We start from the raw sequence: 25743 nt of genomic DNA on the forward strand, positions 1-25743 counted from the left end.
CAACATATGTAAGGATATCACAGTCATATGCATACAATAAAAATAATAGCATAGAAAGCATAATAACATAAGTGTATGTACGGATCATCACTCCCGCCCACCCTTCTACACTACGACCCTTGTATGGTCGAGAGGCTGGGACAATAACAACTGTACAACACTCCAGCTGTCACTACTCTTGAATGACAGAGTGGACAATTTACATAGTAGCTAACTAGCCATATAGCAATGGGGTCCCTGCTGCTCACAATTCCAGCTACCACTATCCATGAGTGGCTGAGTGAAAGCACGATAAGACAAGCGGCACGCACTCCAACTACCACTACCCATGAGTGGTCGAGTGTGCGGCTCTGGCCAATGACTCTCTAGACCACAAGGGAGAATTTATCATCGACATGCATGTAATGATATGATGAGCAAGATGCACCAGTCATCACATATACAAATAGGAATCAGCTAAGCTACAATAAAACTAGCATGTTCAATAAGGTACATGAATAAATAGCAAACAAAGCAAGTAACATGGTATCTAGTATCTTCTAAATATCATGGATGGCAACGAGAGACTGTATAGATATGGATCTGATAATCTCAAAGATCAAGTAGGTAAGTATCAAACTCAGGAAAAATATGAGTAGAGTCAAGGTAAATACAGAACTATCCGAATATCTAGCTCATGCACTAAGGTTAAAGTACTAAAGAAGGAAGGTAAGAAGTACCCACCTTTATTTGTTGATCGTGCTAAACAATCCCATGTTGAGATGCTCTTCTGAAAATTAGAGTCCTGCAAATCACATAACGTATAATTTAGCTAATCACATATGCAACAACTAGCTAAATCTTAAATCCAAATTTAGTTAGAAAACCCTAATCGTAATGATCAGTGGTTAACCCTCGATTCGTCTATCACACAAATCAGGTTTAACCCAACATCATCCTCTTAATCAAACACAACCAAATTAAATTACAATCCCATTCAGAAGTCCTTACCCTCTTCCTCGACACAATCAGGTCATGGTATCGGCAACAACACTATGGTAGCAGCAGCAGCTATCCAAGGCCAGACGATATGAGACGGCAATAAATCGATGCACCGGTCACGTCTCAAGTCTTTGACGATGATCCACAGCCACAGATCATCTGTACTATGATTTATCAAAATGGCTATGAACCATTAAATCACTTCTTCACTATTGCAATCATACTCACTCACCAGTGAAGCATAGAAAGGAAGGACTCCTTCATGTTCCACCCAACAATAGCTAGTGGTCTGAGAGGAGGTGACCAACAATCCGAGAGGTGGGGTGTGTGGCGACGTTAATCAAAGGAGGAGGAGGGAAGCATTCTAAAATAGATAAAATTGGTTCCAAGTGACGTCGACGGTAGGGAGCTAGGCAGAAAAGGCTCGATGATAGAGCTAGGGAACGGGAGAGAGTGTCAACCATGGCATAGGTCATGGGATAGTGGCGATCATGATCAGAAGATAGAGGTGGATCGGGACTCGCAGTTGTCAACATCGAGGCCTGATGGTCGGCGGTGACTCTCATCCGACGGAGTAACAGCCAGCAGGGGAGGTAGTGAGGCGATGGTGCTAACGATGATCAAGGGTCGACGGTAATGGAAGGAAAGTGAGCAAACGGTGGTGGAATCGAAAATAGAGCTCGGCGCAGTCGAAGAGTGTCGAAGCTCTCGCTCGTGGCTAGGAGAAAGGCCAGCGGTGGGATGGCGATCCGGTGACAGGACGTGGTGGTCGGCAATGGCACAAAGATGAGATGAGGAGAAGGGGATCGGGTGAAGAATTTGGGAATTAAAAACCTAAGTTCCCCTTTATATACTTAGGACTTAGGGTTAATTAATTAAACACTAAGTTAATTCTTTAATCAACACCCACTTAAATGGGTATTCCAAATAGGTTTTTTCTCAACCCAATAGATCTATCATCTTAGAAGATGTCATAGCCTCTGTTTAAATCCTGAAAAATTTCTAAAAAAATTTCATAAGGTTATTTCTCCAATAACACTTATTATTTGATATACTGTATATTACACTAAATAAGATCTAAAACACTAATTAAACTTACATTAATTAAATAAAGTTAAACTTAAAATTTACTTAAATTAATTAACTTAAAATTAAAACTTAATTAAATAATTAATACATAAACATTAAAACTTAAATTGAATTAAATTACAACATTAATCTAACTTAACTAAATTCAACTCATTTTAATTTTAACATAAATTTAACTTTAATTATTTAATTTATGGATGAAGTAAATTATAATTAAATTAAAACTAATACTTTCATTAATCAATTAACTCAATTATTTAATACAAAATTTAAGTTGTTTTAATCAAATAAGTATTAAATTATTCAATATAGTTAAGTAAAAGTTATTCAATAAACCATTGATAATGATTAACTATTATTTAGTAAGTAATAAATTATTTCATTTAACCTAAAACTTAATTTTAACTTAATTAACTTAATCCAAAGTTATTTTTAAGAATAATTGATTAATAATTAATTTAAATAATTAATTGTTAATAAAATTTAATGGGTGAATAGAAAATATGAGTTTTAAAATAATATATTTTTTAAAATATTTCCAACACTAATTCCCTTAAACACTTAGGTAGAACTTTTTATAACTAACAAAGATAATCAAAATGTGCTAAGTTAAGGAGGAGGAAGTGCCTTGAATATATGATGCAAAATTTAACATACTCAAACCCTAATACAAATTAAGGAGGAGTTTTTGTAACGACCCAATTTTCCCTATTTCGAGTTCTAAATGTCCTTAAAAATATTTGGAAATGCTTTTGAAATATTCTAGAGATTTTTAGAAATTTTTAGAGTATTTTTATGCAATTTTTGGAGGTCGTTTGGTATTTTTACTAAACGAAGGAAGTTTTGACAAAAAAATGTTCAAGTCGAGATTCGAACCGTAGACCTCAGACATGAACCGAGCCTTAACCGAGTCCAGCCGGCCAACTGTTCCGCAAGTGTTTTGTGAATGAATATGGCGAAATATTCTTAAGCCATATTTGATAACAGAAAAGAAAAGGTTGCAAAAATTTGGCCGAGCCGAGACTCGACCCGGCGACCTCCGGCTCAAACCGAGACTTAAGCGGAGCAGATGACCAAGTGGTCAAGCGATTTTTCGTGAATATGTGGAGAATGGAAATAATTTAAAGGATAGTTGATAATAGAAATATTTGAGTTATAAAGGGGAAACTTTGGGATAATTTACGAGACCTAATTTCTCTCCTCTCCTCGCGTCTCTCTTCTGCGCGGCGTCGCGATTTCTTCTTGGGCGAAACCGCAGCCAAGGCTAGGGTTTCTTCTCTCCGGCGCCGGTGAAGGGCTTTTCCGGCGGGTCCTCAACTGTGTGTGACCACCATCGTCGAGGAGGATCTGTGGACGCAAGAAGAAGCCGAAAACACAAGTTATCCGAACCCTAGAACCTTCATCTTCTTCGGTTGTAAGTTAAAGAAGCAAGGTGAGTTGCTTCTCACCTGCAGTAGGAGTAGTTCCGCGACATTGATCTTCTTTTACTTTTGATTTCGGAATTTGATTTCACTCCTTATCATCCATAGCATGCTCCTTTGTTTCGAATTTTCTGTGAAGCTTGCTGCCATGTTTGCTGCCGTGAGTTTCATTAAGGATACAAGAGGGGAATTTGTTTAGGTTTTGATATTGGGTTTGATCTTACCGTGTTGATTATAGCATTTTCTGCCATAGGTTTTCTTTTCTGTTAAACCTGAAAAGAGCAGCCCTATATTTAGTATATCTGGTTAGACCCTTTTTGTGTGCTGTATAGTGGCTTTGTTTTCCTTGCTTCGGTTTTGTACAGCATTAGGATAGCTTGGAATTAAAGAGTAGTTGATCTATTGAATTTATTATAGTTACTACACTAATCAGCTTAGGAGATGTAGAAACATGGAACAATTAGAATTGTAGCTTAAATTCTACTATGCACGAGCAGATTTTTGAAACTTGCTGTGAGGTTTCAGTTTGCGCTATGAAAGGGGCACGAACAGTCTTATTTTCTGTGGTATCTGTAGTAGATATGGACAACTCCAATTGGAGTATAGAATAACCTTCCTTGGTGTATTTCTGCATATACGGGCAGCTTCATTTGGAGCATAGAACAGCCCTCCTCCTTGTGTAGTTTTCCATGTTTCATTTAGTTCCTTAACAATAGCCTATGTTTATTATCATGTGTACGTGTACGGAAGTTTTCATTGTTATCAATTGAGAATGTGCAGCATCTTAGTTTTGATTCCTCCTTGCTAATTACCATACATGAACAACCCCTTATTTTGAGTAGATAGTTTAAGAAGTTTGTTAGTATTAACAAGCATGAATAGATTCTTATTATGTTAGTATGAATAGCATTTTAGTTAGATGTTCCTTTGCAATTAACTAGCACGAACAGCAATATTGTACATTACAAGTTTGATTTTCTTGCTGGTTTACTAAGCATGAACTAGACAACTTGTATGAAAGTAAGCAGTTTAGGCTTCTTTAAGTTCCAGCAAGTTAAATCTTTTGTTACCATGCTAGTATTCAGTTTTAAGATCTTATTTTTAGCCATTTAATTTTAAGCAGACAGAATTAGATTTTTCTTGCTACTACACAAGCATGTTAAACTCTTCTAGAAGATTATGAGAAGTAATAAGTAAGAAAAGACCAAGGTCATAAACCTGATCCTAAATTCTAGCATTTGAGGATTAGCAGCACGCAAGGTGCTTAAAGAAATGCCAAGGCATTTTATGTTAGAAGAGCTAAAAGAATTACAAGTATAAGGAAGTTATAGTTAAAAAGAAAATAAGTATTTTACTTTTAAATGGAATGTACCGGACACAAGGTCCATTGGGTGGGCTCCTAGATCGCCCCTAGGCACAAGATCACCTAGATGTACTTTAGTAGTTTCGGGATTAGCTACCTCGACTCTTATTAAGGATGCGCGTAAATTGGTACAATGTCGGGCCCAAGAGAAGTTTATTATTATTTAGAAGTATAAAAGTATTAAAGTATAAGTATTAAACAAGTGAAACAAGCTTCACATATGTTTAGAATCAGTAAGTTTAGTTCTTCTTATTTCCAGCATGCAGTATTAGTTTGTATGATTCCTTTATTGGTTTATGAGCATGATTAGCTATACATGTTTAGTATTTCAGTTAGTATAATTCCTTTATTGGTTTATAAGCATGATTAGCTATACATGTTTAGTATTTCAGTTAGTATGATTCCTTTGCTATTTATGAGCATGAGTAGCTTTACATGTTAGCATTCAGTTTTAGCATGTTTTTATTTATATACATGCATATCGAGTTTTTGTGAGTTAGATAGCGCTCACTAAGCTTTATGCTTATACTTTGCATTTCCTCCTACTGCAGATAAAGGAAAAGCTAAAGTATGAAAGGAAGTCGACAAGGTGGTGGTGATGAAGGTGTGTGATGGCTAGATTATGGAGAGATCAAGAGTTTGCTAAGGAGTTGTCAAAACTTACATGTTTAGAGTTTCCTTTTTCTTTTCTCCTTAATGCTATGATGAAGTTGAGATTGTAATTGGGTCTATTCCGCACTTGTAGCTTGTTATGTCTTATCGTTGGAGTTCTATCTGTTTACTATTGCTAGAATAATTTCCTTTTAGTTATTGTGATATTATTACTGCGTGGTTGTGAAGTATATATACCAGCCACATGTGGCTGATGGTTTATTACTTGTTTGTATTGCTGATTTGGTCACCGGTACAGGGGAGACTCTGCCGAAATTTTTTGATAGGAATTCCTCTAGGGACGTGATAAATATAAGTGTCGCTAATAATAGCATAAGTGACATTAGTAAGTAGAGTAGTAGTTAGGTAACGGTCACCCTTAGAGAGTAGTAGTAAGAAGGGTGGTTGTTACAGTTGGTATCAGAGCAGTCCCCATTCTCCAGCATCACACATCAACACCAGCTTTGTCGTCTTCAAGTAAGAAAGTATTTAAATTCTTTTTTTATTCTGCTTTCCTTATTATTAACTGCAGTATAGAGTATTTGTTTTTGAATGCTTAAGTAAGAGAGAAGATTTTGTTTCCCTTTTCTATATTCATATATAAGTATGATTAGAAGGGTTAGAGAAGCTATCAAGCCTTTTCCTCTGCATAATTAGATGTCAAGAAGAGGACGTCCCCGCATCGTTCATACTGAGGACCGAGTTCAGGAGAACGAAGAGCCCAGAACCCCTGGGCCTATTCTCTCTGAAGTTGTTGCTCAACTTCAAAGACAAGTAGTGAGCAGCAGCAAGTGATTGCCAATCTAATGGCCAATCAGAAGCCAGCTCCTCCCACTCCCCCAACCATTAATGTGGAGACCCCAGTGGTGACTGAAGTCCTATCGATTGCCCTAGAAGTCGCCACAACACCTAGAAGACAAGAAGCATACCTCATCCAGTGGCTGAAGCTGATACCAGAAAGATTCTCAGGCACGACTGAGCCTTGGGATGCCCAGGCTTGGTTCAAGACACTTGAGAGCACAATGGAGCTTCTTGACTGACCAGAAGTCGAGAAGGGTAAGTGTGCCTCTTTCTGCCTATCTGGAGGTGCTTGTATGTGGTGGGAGCGAGTTAAGAGTAAGAGAGCAGTCAACCAGATGAGCTGGGTTGACTTCGAGACAGAGTTTTACGAAGAAGTCTTCCATCAACGAATCACCAATAAATAGTATGAGGAGCTTATGGAATTCAGACAAGGGGACCTACCAGTAGAAGAAGCGGTCAAAAGATTCAACAGGCTAGCTCGCCTTTGCCTGGAGTTAGTAAGTACAGAGAAAGAACGAGTCAGACTGATGCTCAAAATGCTGAGACCACAGATAGCACTTAATGTCAGTAATGAAACTCACCGACCACAGATTGGTGAAGAGCTGGTCAGCAGGGTATTAGTGAGTACTATCTGAACAGCATTAAGGCACAACAAACACAACACAAGTCAGTCAAGATCGAATACAAGACCATGGGGAAACAGAGAACCCAGTCAAGTAATCAGAACTGGAAGGACAAAGATAACAAGAAAGACCCAAGCAAGAAGATGTTCGGGTAGTCTGTGAGTACCCGAAGGTATTTCCAGAAGGGCTACCTGGACTACCTCCCAACAAAGAAGTGGAGTTTGAGATTGAATTGGTTCCTAGTACCGGTCCAATTTCAAAAGCTCCGTATCGCATGTCTCCAGCAGAGTTGAAAGAGTTACAAGAACAACTTCAGGAGCTGCTTGACAAAGGCTTCATTCGCCCTAGTCACTCACCTTGGGGAGCTCATGTGTTGTTTGTCAAGAAGAAAGATGGATCTATGCGAATGTGCATAGATTACAGAGTTCTGAATCAAGTGACCATCAAGAAAAAGTATGCACTGCCCAGAATCGATGACTTATTTGATCAGTTGAGAGGGGCAACAGTGTTCTCCAAGATAGACCTGCGCTCTGGGTATCATCAGTTGAAAGTGAAGGAAAGTGACATACCCAGAACAGCTTTCAGGACTAGATACGGACACTACGAGTTCGTAGTCATGCCTTTTGGTGTGACTAATGCACCTACAGTTTTCATGGACCTGATGAACAGAGTGTTCAGAGAATACCTTGACAAATTTGTCATTGTGTTCATCGACGACATTCTAATTTATTCCAGAACCCCAGAGGAGCATGACACGCACTTGAGGATAGTACTGCAGAATCTTCAGCAAAAGCAGCTTTACGCTAAATTCTCAAAGTGCGAGTTCTGGTTAGATCAGGTGGCATTTCTAGGTCACATAATTTCTAAAGAAAGCATCCAAGTGGATCCAGCCAAAATAGAAGCGGTCAACAACTGGAGCAGACCCAAGAACGCCAGGGAGATCAGAATCTTCCTTGGTTTAGCTGGGTACTACAGGAAATTCATGGAGGACTTTTCCAGGATAGCCTCTCCACTAACAGCCCTCACCAGAAAGAACAGGAAGTTTGAATGGTCAGATAAATGTGAGCAGAGTTTCCAAGAGCTCAAGAAGAGACTGACCAGTGCTCCTATCCTGACAGTTCCAGAAAGTGACAGGAGTTTTGACATCTACAGTGATGCTTCCAAGATGGGCTTAGGAGTTGTACTCATGCAGGAAGGAAAAGTGATAGCTTATGCTTCCAGACAACTCAAAGATTATGAAAAGAACTACCCCACTCATGATCTTGAGCTGGCAGCTGTAGTCTTTACACTAAAACTCTGGCGACATTATTTGTATGGCGTTCAGTGCAGAATTTTCATAGACCATCAGAGTCTTAAGTACTTTTTCACTCAGAATGACTTAAACATGAGACAGCGTAGGTGGCTAGAGTTGGTCAAAGATTATGACTGTGAAATCCTCTACCACCCAGGCAAAGCTAACAAAGTGGCAGATGCACTAAGCAGAAAATCCAGTGCATCCCTGATGTCTTTGTCATCATTAGCCCTACCACTGCAGAAGGAGTTGTCAGATTTTGGAATGGAAATTATTTATGGGCAACTCTCTGCATTGACCTTAGAGTCAACCCTGCTTGAGGATATACAGAGAAAGCAAAGTGAAGATCCAGATATCCAAAAGATCAAGCAAGGGATACAAGAAGAAGGAAATTCGGAGTTTCGAGTATCAGACAGTGGAATTCTTTATCAGGGGAGCCACCTTTGTGTCCCCAATGATGAAGAGATGAGAAAGAAAATTTTAGAAGAAGCTCATAGTACACCTTACTCCATGCATCCTGGTTCTACCAAGATGTATCAAGACGTGAAACAGAGATTCTGGTGGTCTGGACTCAAAAGAGATGTAGCTAAATATGTCAGTACCTGCCTGACATGTCAGAGGGTCAAAGCAGAACACCAGAGACTAGGAGGAGTTCTACAGCCTCTTCCTATACCAGAGTGGAAGTGGGAAGACATATCCATGGACTTCATAACAGGTCTCCCAAGAACCAAAAATGGATATGATGCGATATGGGTGATAGTGGACAGATTGACCAAGTCTACTCATTTTCTAGCCATCAAGGTGTCCCACTCTATAGAGCAGTTGGCACAGCTGTATGTTAAAGAGGTGATCAGACTTCACGGAGTTCCTAAATCTATTGTGTCTGATAGAGATGGGCGCTTCATCTCACACTTTTGAGAGTGTGTTCAGACTGCACTAGGCACTAAACTCAAGTTCAGCACAGCCTACTATCCTCAGACTGATGGACAGACAGAGCGAGTAAATCAAATTTTAGAAGATATGCTCAGAGCTTGTGCGCTAGATTTCAAGAGAAGTTGGTGTAAGTATCTATGCTTAGTTAAGTTTGTCTACAATAATAGCTATCAGGCCACCATCAAGATGGCACCATATGAGGCATTGTATGGAAGGAAGTGCAGATCACCCATTTGCTGGTAAGAAGCAGGTGAAAGAAAAGAAATGGAAGTGGAGCTGGTCCTTCAGACTGAGATGATAGATGAGACCACTCAGGCTATCCAGAAGATCAGACAGAGAATTGAGACTGCCTAGAGTAGATAGAAGAGTTATGCTGACATACGCCGTAGGCCACTTGAGTTCCAAGTAGGGGATTCAGTTTTTCTCAAAGTCGCTCCTATGAAGGGAGTGATGAGATTTGGCAAGAAGGGCAAATTAAGTCCTCGTTATGTAGGACCCTACCTGATTACAGAAAGGATTGGGAAAGTAGCTTACAAGCTGGATTTACCACAGGACATGTCGGCAATACATAACGTATTTCATGTCTCCATGCTAAAGAAGTGTATTCACGATCCTAGCCAAGTGATTCAGCCTCAGTCAGTGCAGATCCAAGAGGATCTTAGCTACGAGAGCAGACCTACACAGATAGTGGACAGAGCAGTCAAGAGATTAAGAAACAAAGAAGTGCCACTAGTGAAGGTCATCTGGCGGAACCAGAAACACGAGGAAGTCACTTGGGAGCGTGAGGATAGTATGAGACAGAAATATCCAGAACTATTCTAAGTTCAAGGACGAACTTTTTATAAGGTATGGGGAATTGTAACAACCCAATTTTCCCTATTTCGAGTTCTAAATGTCCTTAAAAATATTTGGAAATGCTTTTGAAATATTCTAGAGTTTTTTATAAATATTTAGAGTATTTTTATGCAATTTTTGGAGGTCGTTTGGTATTTTTATTAAACGAAGGAAGTTTTGACAAAAAAATATTCAAGTCGAGATTCGAACCGTGGACCTCGGACCTGAACCGAGCCTTAACCGAGTCCAGCCGGTCAACTGTTTCGCAAGTGTTTTGTGAATGAATATGGCGCGAAATATTCTTAAGCCATATTTGATAACAGAAAAGAAAAGGTTGCAAAAATTTGGCCGAGCCGAGACTCGACCCGGCGACCTCCGGCTCAAACCGAGACTTAAGCGGAGCAGATGACCAAGTGGTCAAGCGATTTTTCGTGAATATGTGGAGAATGGAAATAATTTAAAGGATAGTTGATAATAGAAATATTTGAGTTATAAAGGGGAAACTTAGGGATAATTTAAGAGACCTAATTTCTCTCCTCTCCTCGCGTCTCTCTTCTCCGCGGCGTCACAATTTCTTCTCGGGCGAAACCATAGCCAAGGCTAGGGTTTCTTCTCTCCAGCGCCGGTGAAGGGCTTTTCCGATGGGTCCGCAACCGTGTGCGACCACCATCATCGAGGAGGATCTGTGGGCGCAAGAAGAAGCCGAAAACACAAGTTATACGAACCCTAGAACCTTCATCTTCTTCGGTTGTAAGTTAAAGAAGCAAGGTGAGTTGCTTCTCACCTGCAGTAGGAGTAGTTCCGTGACATTGATCTTCTTTTCCTTTTGATTTCGGAATTTGATTTCACTCCTTATCATCCATAGCATGCTCCTTTGTTTCAAATTTTCTGTGAAGCTTGCTGCCATGTTTGCCGCCGTGAGTTTCATTAAGGATACAAGAAGGGAATTTGTTTAGGTTTTGATATTGGGTTTGATCTTACCGTGTTGATTATAGCATTTTCTGCCATAGGTTTTCTTTTCTGTTAAACCTGAAAAGAGCAGCCCTATATTTAGTATATCTGGTTAGACCCTTTTTGTGCTGTATAGTGGCTTTGTTTTCCTTGCTTCGGTTTTGTACAGCATTAGGATAGCTTGGAATTAAAGAGTAGTTGATCTATTAAATTTATTATAGTTACTACACTAATCAGCTTAGGAGATGTAGAAACATGGAACAATTAGAATTATAGCTTAAATTCTACTATGCACGAGCAGATTTTTGAAACTTGCTGTGAGGTTTCGGTTTGTGCTATGAAAGGGGCACGAACAGTCTTATTTTCTGTGGTATCTACAGTAGATATGGACAACTCCAATTGGAGTATAGAATAGCCTTCCTTGGTGTATTTCTACAGATACGGGCAGCTTCATTTGGAGCATAGAACATCCCTCCTCCTTGTGTAGTTTTCCATGTTTCATTTAGTTCCTTAACAATAGCCTATGTTTATTATCATGTGTACGTGTACGGAAGTTTTCATTGCTATCAGTTGAGAATGTGCAGCATCTTAGTTTTGATTCCTCCTTGCTAATTACCATACATGAACAGCCCCTTATTTTGAGTAGATAGTTTAAGAAGTTTGTTAGTATTAACAAGCATGAATAGATTCTTATTATGTTAGTATGAATAGCATTTTAGTTAGATGTTCCTTTGTAATTAACTAGCACGAACAGCAATATTGTACATTACAAGTTTGATTTTCTTGCTGGTTTACTAAGCATGAACTAGACAACTTGTATGAAAGTAAGCAGTTTAGGCTTCTTTAAGTTCCAGCAAGTTAAATCTTTTGTTACCATGCTAGTATTCAGTTTTAAGATCTTATTTTTAGCCATTTAATTTTAAGCAGGCAGAATTAGATTTTTCTTGCTACTACACAAGCATGTTAAACTCTTCTAGAAGATTATGAGAAGTAATAAGTAAGAAAAGACCAAGGTCATAAACCTGATCCTAAATTCCAGCATTTGAGGATTAACAGCACGCAAGGTGCTTGAAGAAATGCCAAGGCATTTTATATTAGAAGAGCTAAAAGAATAACAAGTATAAGGAAGTTATAGTTAAAAAGAAAATAAGTATTTTACTTTTAAATGGCATGTACCGGACACAAGGTCCATTGGGTGGGCTCCTAGATCACCCCTAGGTACAAGATCGCCTAGAAGTACCTTAGTAGTTTTGGGATTAGTTACCTCGACTCTTATTAAGGATGCGCGCAAATTGGTATAATGTCGGGCCCAAGAGAAGTTTATTATTATTTTGAAGTATAAGTATTAAACAAGTAAACAAGTTTCACATATGTTTAGAATCAGTAAGTTTAGTTCTTCTTATTTCCAGCATGCAGTATTAGTTTGTATGATTCCTTTATTGGTTTATGAGCATGATTAGCTATACATGTTTAGTATTTCAGTTAGTATGATTCCTTTATTGGTTTATAAGCATGATTAGCTATATATGTTTAGTATTTCAGTTAGTATGATTCCTTTGCTATTTATGAGCATGAGTAGCTTTACATGTTAGCATTCAGTTTTAGCATGTTTTTATTTATATACATGCATATCGAGTTTTTGTGAGTTAGATAGCGCTCACTAAGCTTTATGCTTATAGTTTGCATTTCCTCCTACTGCAGATAAAGGAAAAGCTAAAATATGAAAGGAAGGCGACAAGGTGGTGGTGATGAAGGTGTGTGATGGCTGGACTATGGAGAGATCAAGAGTTTGCTAAAGAGTTGTCAAAACTTACCTGTTTAGAGTTTCCTTTTTCTTTTCTCCTTAATGCTATGATGAAGTTGAGATTGTAATTGGGTCTATTCCGCACTTGTAGCTTGTTATGTCTTATCGTTGGAGTTCTATCTGTTTACTATTGCTAGAATAGTTTCCTTTTAGTTATTGTGATATTATTACTACGTGGTTGTGAAGTATATATACCAGCCGCATGTGGCTGATGGTTTATTACTTGTTTGTATTGCTGATTTGGTCACCGGTACAGGGGAGACTCTGCCGAAATTTTTTTGTAGGAATTCTTCTAGGGTCGTGATAAATCTAAGTGTCACTAATAATAACATAAGTGACACTAGTAAGTAGAGTAGTAGTTAGGTAACGGTCACCCTTAGAGAGTAGTAGTAAGAATGGTGGTTGTTACAGTTTTAACTTAAGGGGAGAAAGGATTCAAATACTTTGAAAAATATTTTCACTTTATTCTAAAAATATTTTGAAAATATTTCTAAAATTAATTTACTTAATTTCTTTGAAACATTGATTTGAAAAACCCTTTTCAAAATTTGTTTTGAACAATTTACCTTCAAAATATTCTTTCAAAAATTACTTTGAGAAATACACTTATATTTTTTCCAAATATCTATTTTGAAAACTAAAAAAATATTTTGTAAAATACTTTTAAAAACTTCGTTGGTAGTCTCTTTGAAAATGTTTTACAAAAATATTTTGAAAAATTACATTAAAAATCATCTTTAAAATATTTATTTACTTGAAAATACATTATATTCTATTTAAAAATTACTTTTGAAAAATATTTCAAAATTTATCTTAAAAAATTAGCTTGCAAAATTCTTGTAAAGCTTAACTTTGCAAAATGTTTTGTTGTGAAATTTATTTACTTAAAAATACTACTTGCAAAATTCTTTCAAAAGAGACATTTGCTATTTGCAATAGTTGTTTTCAAAAACTTATTTTCAAATTTAAAAACTTGAAATCATTATTTGAAAACTTGTTTGAAAAACTTGGTTTGCAAAATCTATTTATTTTGCTAAAACTTTATTTATGTTGTTCAAAAATTTCCAAAAATTGGTTAAACAATTGGTTGAAATATTTGCAAACATGAAATCGTTACATTGTTTAAATATTTTGAAAGTTAAGTTGTCAACTTTTATGAAAAATTAGAAGTTTTCCAATAGTTTTTCGAAAACTAGCTTTAAATTGGTTAATAGAACAACTAATTTACTGATGTGCCTTGTTGTTGAACATCTAGGTTATTCTAACTACTGTTATTTGTGCCTAATCCATTGCATTATTTTTTAATAAATGCCAAAGAGGGAGGATAGTGGGTTAGGTTAGAAAAATCAACTCAATTTACTCAAATTTAAAAAAGTAAACTTAAAGTGCATTACATGTTTAATGCTTATTTGCATGTTTTTTTCTAACTTTAATCTAGGTTGTCATAATTACATGAAAAAAGGGGAGGTTGTTGATGCAGGTTGCTCTGATAATCATGTTTTGATGTATGATAAATAGGTTGAAGTTAGATGTGTTATTTGTCTAACCTTTTTACCAAGTGTGCAGGACTTGATGGATCTAGAGGACCGGAACACCAGGCTAGAGTCCAATTAGGTTGATAGCTAGCACAAAGTTCAGATTGGTTGAGATCTAATAGAAGGAAGTCCATCTAAATTGATAGCTAGCACGAAATCTAGATCAGTTGAGATCTGGTAGGAGGAAGTCCAGATTAGATGAAATTTCGCAGGAAGTCCTGGTGGGTACTTAACATCAAGAAAGACAGCAAATGGTAAGGTAAGTCACTGGAAGAGAGAGATCTAGTGACAACGAGTCTCGGTGGAACTATGGCGTGGTCCAACTTAGAGTTATTTGGGAAGTCTAAGTTGAGACCTTAACTAGGTTCTGATCTTCGGAAGATAGGATCTAAGTCATAAATCAATTATATCCTTAATGTGCTAACTTTATTTTGCAAGATAAATATATTATGGTTGCCTACATAAATTCTTTTTTTTTTAAGTTAAGAGAAGGGCAAAAAAGAGTTGTCCGAGCACCCGAAAGGGATCCAGGTTCCCAGACTCTAGGCACCTGGAGTTGATCTGGATGCCCAGATCAGCTTGAGGTCGGGCAGATGCTTGGCCAGGCACTCGACTGAGCACCCGAAGTTGGTCTAGGCGCCTTGACCAAAAAGTTTATCAAGAAGCTGAGTTAGAGCATGACTACTGGCTGACCCACATCAACAATCTAAGCGTCCAGAGGAGGTCCAAGCGCCCGGAGGTGGATAAACTTGGGGATGAAGATTCAATGGGAGCTCACCACATTAGCATAATCTAGTCACCTGAGAGGGAATCTAGGCACCCGAACAAGGCTATAAAAGGAGACTTTGACTGGCAGTTTCAGAACAACAATTGTTACAACTTTTGTACTCACGCGCTACTCTGAAACAGTCTCCAAAATACCTAAACATTGCACCAACAACCTGCACTCAAGTTTTCTAAGTTGTGTTGTTAGTATAATTTAATTCTTACAATTGCACTTAAATTATGTAACTGCTTCGTGATTATAGTGATTGCCCAATGAAAGCACTCAACGAGTACGAGCCTCGGAGTAGGAGTCATCAAAGACTCCAAACTAAGTAAAATCACCTGTGTTAGCATTCACTTTTCTGTTATTTTGATTATTTTCACTGCGTCTTCTCATGATTTTCAAAAATGCAATCACCCCCCCCCCCTTCTAACATCTTTGCAATCCAACAAAAACTCCTCTCCAAAGAAGGAGAGGAACCCCTTGGTCTAAGATGAGTCAAGCAAGAGTTTACTTAACCCTTTTATACCTCCCTCAAACTTTTCAGATCTGCCTCATTTGTTGGGCTCTTCTAAAACTATTTTTTTTCACCCCTTAGACTAGGTTTTCTCAAGTTAAACCCTGAAGCAAACTTGTAGAGATTGATAGCATCTAACTTTTGATAGGTCGCACAACCCATGGATCCAATTGAACAAAAAGTTATGGCTATTTTAATTTTGGTCTACATTGTAGTCTAGACATGACATGGTCGTGTCTAAAAGACATGGTCATGCCTAAAAGACATGGTCATTCCTAAAAGGCACGACTGGTCTATGATTAATACTAGAATTGCTTCAAAAATGACATGACCATGCCTTTTAGCATGGCCAAGTCATGTGGGAAGCTGTTGATGGCATTTTAGTGATGTTTTGTGTCTGTTTTCATCTAAGGAACATGACTGTGTCATGGAACATGGATGGAGCATGTTCCTTGATTAAAACTCCCTTTTCAAAGTCTTTCGAAAGCCTTTTTCTTCATGTATACTCCGTGTGTTGGCTCGATGATGAGGCTCAATAATAAGGTTTAGTAATAAGATATGACTAGCCTGTGTTGAGCCTTTTTCGCTCCAGTTTTCATCTTTCATGACTGTAAGAGCATGCCCGTGTCATGGGACACGACCAGTGTGTGCTCCTTGCTCCAACTTCATATTTCAAGGGCATTATGCTCTATTTTTGCTCTGAAAACATGTCATATCAATAAAAATAAGCAAAGAACAGTTCTTCAAACTAAAAGAGTAAAAGTAATAAAATCACATATAAATAAGGTGTGCGAGTGTAAAACATACTCATAAAATGCAACAAGATATATGCTAAATAATGCTTAAAAATAGTTATAATCTACACACACTACACCCCCAAACTTAAACCTTTATTTGTTCTCAAGAAAAACCTACAATCTAGATTTATGTGTGTAAATATTGCATCATAATCCCTAGTGAATAATTCTAATTTTATCTTGTAGTTTCATTAATGAGCAAAATAATAAAATTATTTGAGTGTGGTATAAGTTCTTTCTGCTCGGTGCAATGAATGGCCTAACATTTTCAAGGGTCAATCTTTAAGCCTAGTCAAGTCTTTATCTAATCATATTCCTCATACTTCCAGCAATAGGCACTTACCTACCACTCACAAAGTGCATCCCTCTCAAACTACACATGGTCTCAAATGAATATTCGGTGTCAAGAGAAACATAACAATTATTTTCCCAGTAACCTAACTCAGCCGTATTGATTTCTACTCATGATAATTACTTTTTTATCCCTTATTCTCTCTTTCTTTCGCTGAGTGATTGCAAAGTGCAACACTTAAACACACATTTTTTTTGGGATACAAATTTTTTGTAATGAGTTAACATTAACCGAGGTTATCCAATAACCAAAATGTAGTTGAGAAGTCACAAAGGAAACAAGCATACTAGTCTGGTTTGGGCATAGTGTAAAGAGATCATGACTATTTTCAAAAGTATCTATCACTAAAATTAGGCATAGTGTAAAGAGAACCTTAAACTAGGTCAATACTTAAACTCTTCCAACAAAAATATAGCTCACTCCATGCTACCATGGATAGAAATTAGTAGATCACTAAGCAGACAAGCATATCAAATCTCAGCAACATAAATATCTAGAACAAGCTTGCTAATATCATGCTATGAAAAATAAACAAATAATGACATGATATATAATGAAACTAGAAAATTTTATTATAAAAAATAAATATGATAAAATCTAACCTATAACCTAATATATATATATATCCCCCAAACTTAAATCTTTCATTGTCCCAATGAAAATTAAAAAAATCTAATGCGGAGGAGGTTTAGAGTGAGAGAGCTTACCAAGTGATGCGTGCAAAGCACCTAAGTTATTCCTCTACCAAAGTCACTCCTCTATCGGGTAATCGCACTCCTCATCTCTGAATACTGTAAAAAGAAGATAAGACATGAAAACCAAGTAGAGAGATGAGATTGTATTAGGGAAAAAGGGAAAAGGAGAAAAAGGGAGACCATAGGATGCATGACCTTGACCATGGTGGGCATGGGCAATTCACTTCCTACAAGGCACAACCATGCCAAAATGGAATGGCATGCTTATGGTTTGCACTAGAGAATGTGAAAGGTTATGTCCCTAGCTAAAATTTCACATAGCTTGCTCCAAGATTGACATAGTCATGTCAGAAAGACACGACCATGTCATGGATGTTTTGTAAGCTCCTTCAAAGATGGCACAGTCATGCCTGAGAGGCACGACCCTACTATGAAACTTTCTGCCCTACTGCCATAAGGCATGGCCTCCCTTCAAATTTTTTTTCTCTAACTCCTTCCACACCCATAACAACTGCCATGGCCAACTCGTGGGTGCTCCTACCCCTAAAATTGAACAAAACAAAAAAGGCTAAAAATAAGAGAAAATTTTAAATAAAAATAAGAAAGAAATTTGGATTGCTTTCCAAGAAGTGCTTGTTTATGGTCATAAGTTTGACCCCAATTGAGTTTCAATTAGGAGTGCATGCTTTAAGGTAGTTGCTCTCTCCTTATTAGGTTCACCAATGAGGTATCTTCTAAACCTCACTTGTGCTAGAGTGAGATACCTCCGAATCTTCTTGCCAAGAGTTCTTAGCATTTCAAAAATTATGCTCATCCTCAAAGGCCCATCGTAAGGTCATCTACTTGATTGTTGTGTAAAATATGTCCTACCACCAACATTCTCAAAATAAAATTGGTTAATAGCTTTAGATATATTAAATAAAATCTTACCATTACCAATTACTGAAGAGAGTAAATCATCGAACATGGTTTCAGATGTGCGTAGGGGAGACTCTTTTGGATCTTTGAGATTTGGAGGTATTTGAATTAGAGTAGTGCATTCCTTTGTCAAAAGTCTCAATTTCATTTTCTCAAGCTCATTTTCATTATCTTTACTCATCTAAGACTTCTCCCAAGTTGAGAGTCGAGATGACATTCTAGTGCATAATGATTCTATGTCATTGCACTTAGCATTCACATGCTTGATTTTCTCGTGCATCTGAGCTTGTAGGATTTGGAAGCTTTCCATTATTTTCAATATTTTATCTAACTGGGATGAAGATTGAGCTTCCATAGTTTGCCCATAGTTATCTTGTCCTTGATTGTGGCTAAAAAAATTTAAGGATTCCTCCAACCGGATCTATTAGTGTGTGAATATGATGAAGTCATTTCATCAAATTTTCTATTGAGCTTTATCCAATGATGTTTCTAAATTGTCTATCTTGATACAGTTTTCGATTGTATGGCATGTTACTTCACAAACCTCACAATAGTATTATTCCAACCACTGATTGTAGTTGGGGAGAACACTCTATTTTTCTCCATGTATTCAATGTAAGTGGTCAAATAGTATTAGGCAATTATCATTCACATTATCTGTTGCACTATAAATTTGACAATAAACATTAGTAGAATTCACGGCAATAATTTGGTCAAACATTTGAATTAGAACATTCATCTTTTTGTTCAAAGAAAACATGACATAAGCACAAGAAAAAAAATTCTATATTAACTAAATTGCTAGTCAACTAATCGAAAATAGTCCCGGTAATGGCGTTAAAAATTTATTGTGTAACCGCAAGTGTATGATTATGTTGTCAACTAATAAAAATATTGATCTATAGGGACTGTTGATTAAGCACTAGCTGAATTTGCAAAATAAGTTATCTAGATGATCAAAAGTTATGTAAAGTCAAGTGCATGAGAGAGAGAGAGAGAGAGAGAGAGAGAGAGAGGTCTTAGAACAGAGAAGGTCAAGGGAAGGCAAGCAATCGAAGGGAGAAATTGGTTTGGGGGTTGATTCTAGAATTTCAGTTTCACTATGATGATAGTTAATGTCCCATGTATTGTTTACCTACTCACCTCCATGTTTACTCTCTTATAGGAATTCTAGCCAAATTACTGATACAAATCCATGAATGTTGCATCAAAGTGTTTACATCATATTTAATGCTATTAAGTAAAGAGGTAACATAGAAGTCCGGTTAAAGGGATACTCTTTTCATATAAGGGCCTCCGGTCATACAATCTAGATTACATAAGTCACTATCTAACATTAAATTAGAAAAACTCATTAAACTCTAATTATCATGTTTACAACAATTTCAATACTATTAAGTAAAGAGATAACACTAAAAAGTTTAGTTAAAGGGATATCCTATGTCACGTTAGGGTTCCCCGATCATACAACCTAGATTACACAATTTATTTCCTAACACTATATTGAAAAAATCTCATTAACCTCTAATTAGTAGTCCCCTTGAAGAGAATTTACCTCCTTTCAAAAGGATTGCTCAATAAAGTCCTTTTAAAGAGATACCTTCTATCATAGAGCCCCATAGTCATACAATATAGAGTTTCTCCTCTACAAAGTAACCAATCCATCACAATTTATCACATTCACATACACACACATTTTATCAAACAAGAATAAGTCATAAACATATCATTGAATAGAGAAATGACTAAATACATAGTTCATACATCAAGATTACATTATAGTTACTTCCTACATCCTAGAATCTGGAGATCTACTCCATGAAGAAGGAAATACACCCAAGACACAAAGAAGAATAGCAATTTACAACTCAATACATGAAATAGAGAGGAGAGATTCTTATCAATGTGTTGTCGATCTTCTCAAATGAAATTCTCACTCTAGAGGTGGACGAATCATCGAGATGGATAAAGATGATTGCTCTAGGATTTTTCCTAAAGAGAAAAAAAAACTCCTCTCCAAGTAAGGGGAAGAGCCCCCTGGTCCTAGATGAGTTAAGTAAGGGTTTACTTGACCCTTTTATACCTCCCTCAAACTTTTTAAATTTGCCCCATTTGTTAGGCTCTACCAAAACTAATTTTTCACCCCTTAGACCTGATTTTTTCAGGATAGACGCTGAATTAAACTTTTGGATCTTGAAAGTATCTGAATTTTGTTAGGTTGTATGACCCATGGATCTAACCTAATAAAAAGTTATGGACTTTTTACTTTTATTCTACAATATAGTCCACACGCAACACGATCGTGTTTAAAAGACATGGTCGTGCTTAAAAGACAAGGTTATGCTTAAAAGACACAGTCGACCTATGATTAACACTAGAAATGCTTCAAAAATGACATGGTTGTGCCTTTTAAGATGACCAGGCCATGTGGGAAGCTATTGGTGGCATTTTAATGCTGTTTTGGGCTAGTTTTTATCTGAAGAACATTACCATGTCATGGAACATGACTGAAGCATATTCCTTGGTTAAAACTCCCTTTTTAAAGTCTTTTGGAAGCATTTTTCTTCATATATTCTTCATTTGATAGCTCGATGATGAGGCTCAATAATGAGGCTTGATAATGAGGTATAGTTAGCCTGTGTTGAGCTTTTTTTCCACTCTATTCTTTGTCTTTCATAGTCGTAAGAGAATGCCCATGTCATGGAACACGGCTAGAGCATGCTCCTTGCTTCAACTTCATGTTTCAAGGGCTTTATGCTCCTTTTTTGCTCTAAAAATATGTCCAATCAATAAAAATAAGTAAAGAGCAATTCTCCAAGCCAAAAGAGTAAAAGTAATGAAATCACATAGAAATAAAGTGTACGAATGTAAATCATGTTCATAAAATACAACAAGATATATACTAAACGATGCTTAAAAAAAGTATAATCTACACACATTATATATACAAGTACAAGTATGAAAAGTAAGCATGTATACAATATAAAAGCAAACCAACTAGTCATCGGTAGGTATGGAGGTCCTGAGAGTAGCACGCCCCTTTTGGAGCTTTCTTGATCACATAAGCAGCGTGTCGTAGCCTTTATTTCAAGCACAAAGTAAGAGATGATTGATAGAAGTGATTTCCTAATGCTCTGGTTGTGGTTGCATATATAAAGTCTTTCTGAGCCTTTATTTCAAGCACAGAGTAAGAGATGATTGATGGAAGTGATGTCCTAATGCTATGGTTGTGGTTGCATATATAAAGTCTTTTTGAGCGCCCCCAACATGGCGGCTATTTGTCTAAAGTGGCCACAACTTATCTGATCAATTTTGGACCTGGCCTATTCTGACCGCTTGGACCACCGAGGCTCAAATTTGTTTCAGGTTGCTGGTTACATGTGGTTTATGTCTGTCTGCTCCTCCAGTCTTGCTTGCGTCTATAGGTTCCTACAAGACAAGTATACAACAACAAACAAGCAACCAAAGCTTTAATTATAGTATGTCTGACCTACTAGGATTATCTTCCCCACTTAGGGCCCACTCCCTAAGATTTTCTTTACCAGTATCTGATCATCCTTGACCTACTTGGGCTTACTTTTTTTATAAGATACGGTAATTAAATAATAAGTGTTATTAAAAAAATAACCTTATTAGATTTTTCTAAAGTTTTTAGAAATTTTTTGGAATTTAAACAGAATTCATATGACTCATTTTGAGGGGATAAATTGATTGTGCTAGGAGGAAGCCTATTTGGAATACGCATTTGAGTTGAGAGTTGATTGAAATATAAACTTAGGTGATAATGGATTAACCTAAGTTATAAACATAAGTTCCTCTCTCTCTCATCCGATTCATTCCACCGTTGCACACCTCTTCCCCAAGCCTGATCGCACCACTCCCTCCCTGCGCCAATCACCATCCGGCGCCACCGCCACATCGACCGTCTGTGAGCCCACCACCACCTCCGACTTTCTTTCCCCCATTTCTCCTCTTCCTCAAGTCTTCATCACTGCCTCACAGCACCGACTCGAGCCCCTTCGCGTGAACCCTAGCATTAGATCCCCCTTGTCTCAACTTCTCCCTTAGCTGACGACTATCGATCCTGGTGTCTCTGACACTGGTGATGACCCTGTCGCACTAACCTTGGCTGGAGCAAGCCGCAGCTGCGACAAGCACTATGGTAACCACGATCAGCCACCGTTGTTGCTACCACCACGAATATCCCCTTCATCGTCACCCTCTACGCGACCACCCATTGGCTCCAAATTCCTCGACCAATGAGTGCAGCCCCACTGCCGGTCGTTTCTCTCCTTGTGCGCCATTGCCAAAGAGGGAATCAACGCAAGGGGGGTTAGGGCCACAAAGAGGTATGATATTCCATATATCATTGTTCTCCCTCTTTATCTGACCACCGACCATTATGCTCACATGATCGGCGTTGGTTGTAGATCCAAGGATGTAGAAACCATCTTTGTGATAGAATTTCGGCCACCATGGGTTGTTGAGGTCAGATTCGCTATTGTCAAAGAGGGAGCTAAGTTATCATGTTGTAGAGGTAACAAGTTTAATCCTAGCAACATATTTGGTGGTGTGGAATTCTGGATTTTTTAATTGGGTGACTTGCCTACTATTATAGCTCTAGCCATTCTCCTGCCTCTGGATTTAGGGCTAGACCATACTCCTGGTTAGATCGGTTAGTGTGGGTGTACTTGGTTCGGATGTCAACAACCCCTAGCTTCGGCCATCCATATTTCTGGTATTGAGTTGAGTTTTGGAGGATAGTGATTTGCAACGAGTAGCGTGACATGGGAGTTATTTCTGACATGAGTTACATAAACATAGATACTTCTTCCTTGGCCTCTATAGTTCTTTGAACTTAGTGCATGGATTATTTAATGGATTAGGTTACTTTATCTTGACTTTACTCTTATTTTATCTATGTTTGATACTTATATGCTTGATCTTTGAAATGATCTCTTTATTATCTATAGAGTCTCACTATTTGATATTCCTATTCTATAGGGTACACACATGTATGGTGTGTACGATAGGAATTTGTATTAAGATTATTTATATGTAGTAGTGCACACACGAGGTTAGTTTGTGCTATAGGATTTATCATGCTGATTATGCATATATTAGTGTGCACACATGTATAGGTATTGCTACATGTTGTAGATGTTATTTGTAGACATATGTTGGACCTTTTCATGCATATCGGTGTATGTGATTATTGAATCATGTTTCTGGATCTATTGTGTGTTGTGTGTGCATACATGTCGAGTTTATTGGAAGTATTTTGTCCATTATATATTTGTTGTTATATGCACATGTGTCCAACATGTTTAGTTGGAAGTATTTTGATGATTATACCTATGTTGTGAGTGTACACGTATTTGTTGTGTTACAGGTGGATGGTAAGTAGCATTGGATGTATCCAATCGATTATACATGTGTTGTCGTATGTGTACATGTGTCTGATGTGTACTATTAGAGGCATCTAGTTGATTATACCTATGTTGAGTGTCCACACATGTTGGGTGTGTATTATTGGAGGTATCACATTGATTATACCCATGTGGTGTGTGCACACGTGTATGGTGTGTACTTTTGGAGAATCATGTTGATTATATTATACCTATATTAAGGGAGTTATTGCATTGATGATTATTGTATCGGTATCATAGTTATTTACATCATGTTCATCATTACACTATATGTATACTGATGACCATTGCTCCTTTGCGGTATAAGCTAGTTTGATGACCATTGCTCCCTTACGGTATGAGCTAGTTTAATGGCCATTGCTCTCTTACGGTATGAGCTAGTTTGATGACCATTGCTCCCATGTAGTATGATCTAATTTGATGACCATTGCTCCCTTGCGGTATGAGCTAGTTTGATGACCATTGCTCCCTTGTGGTATGAGCTAGTTTGACGGTCATTGCTCCTGTAACACCCACGAAATAATAAGCTATACCTATGGGCATTTTTCTTTTAGAATAAAAGGGAAATGGAAATAGAACCAAAAAGAAATAAAAAGAAAGAGAGGTTAAGGTTTGAACCTTGAACCTCCCACAAAGGATAAAGTTAAATTGGTGTATGGTAACCACTAAAGTAATGAATGATATATGAATAGAAAAGAATGAAAATTATAGTTAAAAGTAATAATATAATTAAGTAAGGGAACAAGAGAAAAACAAGTAGCTTTCCTCCTCTTCCTCTTGGTTAAGAAAAGAAGCAAGCCAAAGACAAGTTGTCTTTCTTCCTTCTTTTTCTCTATTTTCGTGGGAATTAAGAGAGTGAGAAGATAGAGAAGGCAAGGGGATGAATTGGGACACTTTTCATCCTCATTGGGAATAAATAGGAATGAAAGAAGAAAAGGGAAAGAAAGTTGGTTAATTCTTCCTCCTTCTTCTTCCTCCTCCATTTTCTTCTCCTTCTTCCTCCTTCACCGAGACCTAAACCTCTCCCTCTCTCATTTCCGAAAGTCCAAGCTAAGGTTTTTCTTGCTAAGAAAAACCAATTCACAAAAAGGAGTCCTCAAGATCTACTCCTTACAAGCAAGAGAAGAAAAGAGAGAACTAGGAAGAGAAGTTTCTTTTTCCTCTTCACAAGGGTATCATCTTCCTTAGGAAAAATAAGCAAGAGGATGTAAGTATCCCCTCACCTGTGGTACAAGTTGTTTATGTGTTTTCCATGAGGTTAGAATGCTTAAAAACCTAGGATCACTTCTTGAAACTTTCGGCCAAGACTTGAATAAAGGATTTAGAGAAGTTTAAGACCTAACTAAGCATACTCACTATGTTCTTATGACATGTACCCTAGTATAGGAGTTAGTTAAGGTTTCTTATGCTTGTATGCGTACCTAAAACTTAGATCCATGCTCTTGAACTTTCGGCCAAAGTGTGAATAAAAGATTAGGAAGGCTTAAGACCTAAACTAAACATGCTCACTATGTCCTCATGATATGTACCCTATGATAAGAGATTAGTTTGGTGTTTTTATATTTGTATGTTGCTTAAAACCTAAATTCATGCTCATGAAGTGTTCGGCCATGATAGAAGTAATTGACTAGGAGAGGTTAAAAATTTAGTCTACCATGATCATGACTTGTTTATTAATATTTTATGAAGAGTACTTAGTGTTTTCACACTTGTATGTTGATTGGAACCTAAATTGCATGCCACCTTAGGGAATTAGGGTTTCGGCCATGATAGAAATGAAGACCTAGAAGTGTTTAAAAAATTAAGCTATCATGCTCATGACTTTCCTTATGAAAAGGTAGGAAGATTTCTTAGGGTTTCATGCTTGTAAGTTGTTTGGAACCTTGATGTATTTCACCTTAGGGCTTCGGCCATGATGAGAATTAAAACCTAGGAGAGCTTAAGACTTACTCCAACATGCTCATGACTCTTCTTATGACATGATATAAAGCT

The sequence above is a fragment of the Zingiber officinale genome, chromosome 1A (genome assembly GCF_018446385.1).
Source record: "Zingiber officinale cultivar Zhangliang chromosome 1A, Zo_v1.1, whole genome shotgun sequence".
Lineage (NCBI taxonomy): Eukaryota > Viridiplantae > Streptophyta > Magnoliopsida > Zingiberales > Zingiberaceae > Zingiber > Zingiber officinale.